The 8967-nt window shown below is 35.0% G+C and overlaps 1 pseudogene; it reads right to left on the bottom strand.

Annotated features, from left to right (window-relative positions):
- Positions 1-4: 4 nt before the first annotated feature.
- Positions 5-7852, bottom strand: LOC143607143 (putative LRR receptor-like serine/threonine-protein kinase At1g07650; annotated as a pseudogene).
- Positions 7853-8967: the final 1115 nt, after the last annotated feature.

The raw sequence follows: 8967 nt of genomic DNA, 5'->3' as shown, positions 1-8967 counted from the left end.
GAATTTTCTTCACAGCAATTATAGTTCCATCCAATAGTGTACCCTGCAATTAAGAAATTACATATGAAACTATAAACCACACTTAATTTGTTTGTTATTCACTTTTCAGCTTTTGGCTTATACATTGGAACAAGTTATAGGCAAGAAAAAGTAGTACAATACCTTGTAGACGGATCCAAAACCACCCTCTCCAAGTTTATTAGATTCATCAAAGTTATCCGTGGCAGCTTTGATTTGTTTATATGTAAATACACCGGCATCCAAGTCCATTCCTCGTAGATCTTCAGAAAACACATGTTACTAATGAACAAACGTATGCTAACTTATATACCGAGTCACATTAGCAATATACCTCTTTCCCTTAGTAGTTGGTTTCCGATATAACCTTTCTTCCATGCAATACCAACAACTGTGAGTGTGAGGATCAATGCTGCAGCCACCGCTCGATGACTAGGTATGTTACTTTTTTGCCATGAGGTGGCAGCTTGGACTCCAGAGGCTTAAACTCTACAGAAATCAATATATTAGAAACCTTATTAATTTATATTTATCATTAAATCAGTAGGATAGATAGAAATGGCGTTTATAATATATATATATATATATATGTGTGTGTGTGTGTGTGTGTGTGTGCGCGCGCGCATAGTGTGGTGTAGTGATTGTTTGTGATGAAGAGAGAAACTAAAGCATGCGCACAATAAGCATATATATGTACCCGGCCTCCATAGAAATGGTAGAAATCAGAGGCCCATACAATCCTCTCACTGGCACCGCGGTTGTACCTTTCCCAGCATACTGGAACCGAATTTCTAATGTTCCATTAATAACACTCACATTGTTTAATGTTTTTATTACTTCCTTATCCACCCCACCTGCTTCATTCTTAATATCAAAATTCCTAAAGATAGTTACACCCTGCCAAAAGGAAAACTCAATCAACAAAAGTCTGCTAGGTAAAAAGATAGAAATTAAAAGCATCTCATAATTTGGAGGCCACATGGATTGTCTTTCACAAATAGTATTGGTACAATTTCTATGTATATAAGTTTCACTACGCTCATACTGGAATATTGTGTATGTTTGGAATATGAAAAGAAGTCTATTTGTTTAGTTAACGAGTGGAATGAAGGAAGAGTATTGTTCCACTTGACCAATGAATGTGCACAATATCCTCATATGGGAAAATTGCATGAAAAGATAAAATCAACTTTGGTCATATTTCTAGTTTAAGTAACCAATGTTTTTACCCTAGAGAAAACCATGATCAAAGTTTGAGGTACCCTTTAAATTACCCAAGTCAAACTCAAAATATCAACATGGATGGATATATAAAATAAAATTTTGAATGTCAAACTCTTTATAATACCTGGGCATAAACATCAAATGCCCGTCGTCCAAGACCTTGGTAAGATCGATTATCTCTAAAAACTATCTCTGCAAAACGTAGTGTCACCGTATAATTTCCATTTGCTAAGCAACGACCATAGTAAGTGAGAGACAATTGTGAATGACGAGCCTCCGTGTAAAGTTGGGAGTCATTCATAGTGAGTATAGATACGTTAGCAGCAGCATAATCATTTGGGGTTTTGTCAGTGTTCCATGCACTTCCTGTGTTACTAAATCCCCAATGATCATTAAAAGGAAAAAATCTTGCAGCTCCACTTGGAGCTTGATCTGCTTCATAATCCTTGTCTCCTATGGTAACTCTCGGCCCACCACAATTAATATGAACTGATCTGTAAACTAAACCAATACAATACAAACAAAATAGGGATCAACTTTTTCTTTATGATCTAGCAAGGAAATGAAGCATCACACTAAAGGATGTTTGTTCACCATTTAAGCAAGGAAAACCATTCAGGCACTTCCCAAGGTCTCTGCATTAGATTAAGCTTGTCAAACTTTGTGCTAGTGTAGCATCTAAATAATAAGTTTATTCATTTTAAAAATACAAGTTGCTAGTGTATACGCTTACGAGTCGTTACTGCTAGTGTAGCTCTGAATATATTCCTAGTAAATGAAGATGAGGTAGGTTTTTATTTCAAGTTGTATGAGAAAAAGAAATGACTTTTAAAACCTGAAAACTTACAATGATTCATGACAATCTTTAGGTACAGTAGTTTCATTGAAGTGGTTGTAAGAAAGATCTACTACACTGCATTACAAACACAATTTAAATATATCCTAACTAAAAGACTTTCAGATGTCATATAAAAGTAATTATAAAATTAATAAAGGAAGCTTGATAAACCATACCGATTATTATCATATTCATTTGTGAGCCAGCTAGGTACACTGCCGTTAAGGGAGTTACCGGTCAGATACCTATGTCATTTCACCATATAATCTTGTTATAATTTGTAATCGTCTCCTTACGTTTTCCTTCTTTTTTATTTTATAATTCGTGAAGAACAGGAAGAATGCTGAAATGTTTAAAACTCTAAACTAAAAGCATATGTTTCTTACATTGTTTCCAGGTTTGTTAGTCCAGTTAAATCTGGTATATCTCCTCCCAAACCATTGAAACTAAGATCTCTGTGTAAGTGTATGGACATAGATAAAATGATTATGTGTGGAAATATAAACAAACACTATTACAGATCCTTATAACAGATATGATCTAAAGTTGGTTGAGATAGAAGAATGGAAGAGGGAGAAATGTGTATTACAGATATTGCAAGTTGGACATTTGCGATATATAATGAGGAATCGACCCCCTTAGATTACATCCTCTCAACATCCTGGAAAATCCACCAATATTCTTCAAGAGAAAACAACCGGTATTGAAATTGAAGAAATAGTTTGATAATCTAAAGTTACTAACAATTTTGTCATGCTTGTCATGCTACTTAGATTTGGAAACAGCTGTGAGCCTTCCCCATTTAAATCAGAGATTGCTCTGAACACGGATTACATGAACACATTTAAAGTAGTACTAGGTGCATGAATAAGAAGAAATGAAATTGTGCAACTTACAGTTGAGACAATTTTTTCAAAAGAGAAATGCTTTCTGGTATTGGTCCTTCCAGCCCACTACCTTTGATCTCTCTAATAAGATAAAATTAATGCATAAAGAGCAAAAAGGTTATGATAAAAAAACACTCTACAATACCGTAATAGACTAATAGTAGACATAAAATTCACCATGACCAAAAAATGTGGTAATGGATTTAAATCCTTACAAGTCCAAGTGCAAGGTTATGTGAAACTTCAAGCATAAAAATGTTGTTCAAAAAACATAAAATTGTCATGCATGGTACAGTCATTATAACTAATACAGTTACTACCCCCACACAACACTTTTGGTAACCAATGACCATTACACACTCTCCTAGCATAAAATAGAAAAAACTCTCCTATTTGTACATGTAGATTATACTTCTATTCCAGCACTAGTGATCATTATGGAGGCTAAATAGGTAAACTCAAAATGTAGTTTCAAATTCTACATATGACTCCTTATTGGTGAGGGGTAATGCCTTTTCTCACTTCCCTCCCTACCCTCTCTCCCCAGTGATCACTACTAGAAAGAAAACTAGGTATTTGCTTACGACTTCAACCGAAATTGTGGTTGCAAAACTGTCCATGGGCGATCCTGATTTGTGACTGATGAATATTTTGCGACCACTTTATAGGCCACAAATTTCACTGTAATTGTCCAGTTTCTAGCAGTGAGTTTTTGGTAACAAATCTGGAATTTTATGTGTTGGGTACCAGTTGCTGGCTACAAATCGGTCTATAAGATTTAAGTGATAAACTGAATATTTACTAGCTTAATTTACAAAACAATAAGAACCTCACATATATAGGCTAGAAATCTGACAAACCCTAATAACATATTGTTTTTAACACCTCTAACTGATCTATATTAATTCCTAACACTAACATTTCTCTCAAGCTAAACTTCGGTAAAACATTTAGCTTGAAACAAAAAATACTAACAAAAAGTTTTCTTTCTTTTTTATTTACGATCGTAAAAATCTAGTACATTGAGAGTCTGATCTAAAATGATTGTGGCCCCAACTCCCAAGAATACCCTGTGTATAAGAATTAGTGGAAATGCATTTTGGCCCAAATTAATTCCAAGTAATTGGGCACAATCACTTTTAACAGTTTAATTTCCCTGATTCCTACAATATAATAGTCCCTTCCTTCTTTTATTTTTGTCAACGGGTTGTAATAGTTGACCGATGAGTAATTATTCTACCGATGGATTGGGTGTTACTGTAGACGATGGCAAGGACAACGATGAGGAGATAAATAAGAGTTTCATAGGACTTGCATTTGTTGTTGGCCCAAATTGATCTTTGCAATTGATTTGATAAAGAAATAAGGATGAACAAAGATTGAACAAACAAACTTTATTGATGGAATACTTGAATTTTGATATTGGATTCTGATATTTTGAATGATCGATGTTGAACCCGTTATATAGATTTATATAATGACACTCTAGACCCTAAACTTTACAAACTCGATTAAAACATAACTAAACATAGTTTTAACTACCTTAAATTTTGGTGAGAGTGATTTATACTACATGTGTGAGAAAATCGAATGGATATGAATCACATGATACGAGCCATATCACCCTGAAAAGTCCATATTTCGTGGCCAAAACTCATAACTGGCTCATAAATTTGCGATACGGGTCATACATATCATATGTACCGTATCTTGACGCTTGGAAAACTCTCATTTTGGGTGTTTGAAAACATTTGACGACATTCTTTGAGGTAGTTGACTGGACTTAGACTCTTATGATGCCTCGGTTGATGAACGTGATTCTGGTTGAAGTTTTGAAGGCTTTGACACCGTTCCACGGTTCTATTCTTCTGTTTACCATCATGAATATGCTTTACATGACTCGTTTATCATCTAGCTATATTTTACATGAATTCTGACTGTATTTGACTTGTTTTGGTTGACTTTGATTTTATATAATGTTTGTTTGGTTGTAATAAAACTTCTATGATGTGTATTTTTACATGGTAATGTTGTCCCTGTAATTTTTTTTGTGGTTCTGCGATTATGCTGTGTAGACTTACACCTTGCGCTTTATATTAGTTGTTCTTAGGTTGCTTGACTGTGTGCTGCAATCTAGGGCATGAGAATATAGCTAGTGATTGATAGAATTTGATTTGAACAATATTTCAGGTGGTCTACGACCTTCAAAATATATAGACTTGAACGAAAGAGTCTAGGACTTCATTAGGATATTTCCAATCCATAGTGAGGCTATTGCTGGACATACTAGTGTGAGGTGCTTTCGTCTAGCTATGTTTAGACGGTTCTGAGTCATAGGCTATTTAAGTTGGAATTGTCTTTATGTTTCGGGATAGTTAGCTTCTGTCTATAGTGTCTAGATTATTTCTTGTCATATGACTACAAGCCATGACCAAGGATCTAGCATAGCACTCCATTTGAGTAGTTGTTGGCTCGTTAGTGTAGTGATCCCTAGGTAGACATGTATCGTTACCTAGAGCTTTAGGTATTAGCTTGTTTATTAACAACTGACCAGGAGCTTAGCCCCCAACTAGCTAGGATAATCAATGTTAGGTCAAGGGGATTTGACGCATTGATGATAACTTTCTCTCATTTGATTCTTCTAGCCTATTATTTTCTAAGTTTTCTGATTTAAATAATTAATTGTTTCCTTAGTTATTATCTCCATCCACTATTTAAGTATTAGGATACATATTGATAGAAAGTTTAGTATCAGGAGCAGCATTCGTGCCAACAAATGGAGACTTGATTCTTATTCTTACTATACTGCATATACGATATATAGGTGTAGTTGCCTAAATGTATATAAAGTAGTTTTGGATAAAAATCAATTTTATAAATTTTGAAACTGACAATGGTTATATTTTTATATACTGGTGTTGCCCCCCCCCGGAACCCCGTTCGTTAGGGGTTTCATCCCTAATTGACATCATAATAAACTCAAACAAGCATGCATCCTGCACTTTCCTGACTTGTTTAATGTATGTTATGATTTATACGGGTAAACAAGTCGAATCCAATTACACTAAAATATCTAACAACTTGTCTGTTTTTGTTCTTTGTGCGTCTGGATTTTATAAAGTGACAAAAGAGTTGCATGGAACTAGGAACTAGGATTAGTTCGAGTGAGGTCTCACAACAGATAACTAATATTCAAGAGTGTGCTCAACTTTAGTGTTTGCGCTTTTAAAAACATGCGAGGAGAAAGGGCATACGAAGAACACATGAATAACTTTATACTTAAACGGTATAACTTTATATTCTGTTGAGATTCAGAGTTTTGCTATACAAATCCCAAGACTTACAATTTCTCAAGTCGTGTTAAGCTTCCAAGGTTTGGGATTTTCCCACTGAAGTAGTTGCTATCTAGGCGGCTGCACAAAAGTGAAAGTAGTTATAGCAAACTAAGCAAATCATCCAATAAATGTGGCAATCAACATGTTAATTTGGAAGAGTTCAGCGTGCATACAGTTCTGTCAAGTTGGTCAGACTGTTAAGTTCCATTGGCAATTCGCCGGTGAGATTATTAGCTGTTAAGACCCTATGATTTGTGAATAAGCCATTATTATAAACATGTATCAATCACCCATATAGCAGTTATATATAAGCAAGAAAAATAGTGGTCATCATAAGAGTACAAAGAAGGCCTTACAGAAGATACAAATTTTTAAGTTTCCCAAGCTCAGCAGGTACTTCTCCTGAGAACATATTGTTCTCAAGACCCCTGTTATCCATTTATCCATTAGAACCAAACCAACATAAAGGACGGGTATTAGTTATTAAACATATGAGGGAGAGAAAGAGGGTGTACAAGTATCCGAGCGTAGTTATATTGCCTAAAAACTTAGGAATGCTTCCTGACAAGCGATTACCGGTGACAGATCTAGTTTACAGTTACTATCAACCATTAACAGCCCACGATTCGAATAATTGTTATTTAATGACAAAGAAAACGAGAGACAAAAGTAGCTAGCTTACATGAATTCCAGCTTAGTTGACTCCCACTCATTAGGTATGGTGCCATTTAGGTAATTATAAGATAAATCACTGCAAAAGGCGACAATGTGATGTTGATTATGGCGTGAAGCATTGTACTTGGTATAGGAACATAGATTACAGTTTATTAGTATTGAGTGCAGACCCCTGTTTAGGTCTCTAAGGTTTCTTATGATCTCTATATATTGTGAGAAAACTTATGGTAACCAATATTTCGAACTCAAATTATGATACAATGTAAGACAAAGTCTTACATCTTCTTAATTGATGGTAATTTTGCCAGTGATGGTGGGAGAACACCAGCAAGATCCTGCCCCTTCACGGATCTGTTAATTCAAAGGAAAATTAGTTTGGTGTTACAAATTTCAGTTTAAGCGTGCACGATATAATTTCCAGTAAAAATAATATGTTACGAGTTATAGGAAAGATAAAAACTCTAATAGATGCAACATACATAGCAACAACGTGACAATTAGCATCACCAGATTCAGATGAGCAAGTACAATTAACAACGTTGTCAAACTGTTCAAGATGATGGTTTCCCAAAGGTGTTGCCCAATTGGTATTTCCATCACATGGGTTGAGGCTAAAATCCCAGTCCTCTTTTCCCAGTTGCTTAGCTATTTCTATAAGAGCATTCACTGCAAGATAAAAACAAATACTTTAATTTGAAAAGGTTGCTTAATGCTTTGAATTCTACAAACGAAACATCGAACATATATAATTACTTGCCTTCATTCAGAGGAAGTCGTCCAACTTGTCCTTGAATACAAGTTACTTGAAGGAAAACAAATGTAGACAAGAGCAGCATGATAATAAAGAAAAGTCTCCACCTTGGTGCGTACATCATAGACAGCTAAACTGATGTAGTTGACAGTAGCAATTTTGTAATGCATAAAAACACTTGAAACAAACTACAAGCAAACTTTGACTCAAACATGCAATATTCAACGCCTTAAAAAAAGATACATTAACCATAAACACAATCAGTGGTTTATTGTTATCAGCAATGTTTTAATAACCGGATCGGAGAGTGAATCGAACAGAAAACCGGTTCGCCGGTCAAACCGGCCAACAGTTTTTCCTTAAAAATGATGGCTAGGACTACAAGAGATTTTTCAAAATTTATTTTTCCACTGTAAACCGGTTCAACCGGTCCAGTTTTCCGATTGGACCGGCTGGTTTTCTGGGAATCAAACGAATTGCATAGAACTGGATCGGTGGAGCGAATCCCGGTGGAACCGGTTCGACCGGCCGGTCCGATCCGATCTCAACAACATTGGTTATAATTAAAACCTTGCAAGATACTAAAAGTTGATCCTTACACTTACGCATTCCCATTTTCCTTATTTTATCTCGTATGACACGTCAGTGTCACTTCAATTTTTTTCACCTTTCCCGTTTATCTTCTTGTTTTCACACAAAAAACTTAATGTCGTCCCATTTTGTCTCACTTTTCCCTGTTTTGATTTATTATTTAAAACACATAAAATTCTATTTATTAAAAAAATACATAAACAATTAAACAATACTTATTCATTAATAAAATAAATACATAAAAACACTATTCTTAATTCACTTCTACCGTTTTCTTATCACGAGCGTTAGTAAGTGTCATCATATTTTGCCATTTCGAATACATTTGGTCCAAGTTACAATCTCTTGATCCCCTCTGTTGCACAAAATGGTTGAAAAGTTGTTGCCAAAAACCCAACATTTGCTGGTTAACGGGATCCAAGTCTTTAGAAATATGGACCCAAGCCTTTGCCAACGCCACTTCTTTTTTGTAGCTCCATGTTCGTGGCGTTCTCCAAATTCTCGATTCTGGAACAGGATTTGGTTGTTCCGTAGAATGATGTTTCTTTGAAAAAATATAAAAATATAACTTTTTATTTAGAAGGGTGGTGAAGAGTTAAGAGAGTATAAGCATATAAAAATGTTTAGTGAATTGAGTAATATATATAT

The sequence above is a fragment of the Bidens hawaiensis genome, unplaced genomic scaffold (assembly GCF_021521415.1).
Source record: "Bidens hawaiensis isolate Kalapana, Puna unplaced genomic scaffold, B.hawaiensis_p1.1 tig00079631_1, whole genome shotgun sequence".
Taxonomy (NCBI): Eukaryota; Viridiplantae; Streptophyta; class Magnoliopsida; order Asterales; family Asteraceae; genus Bidens; species Bidens hawaiensis.
Note: the sequence above shows the minus strand (reverse complement) of the source record. Positions and strands in the feature narration are given on the sequence as shown.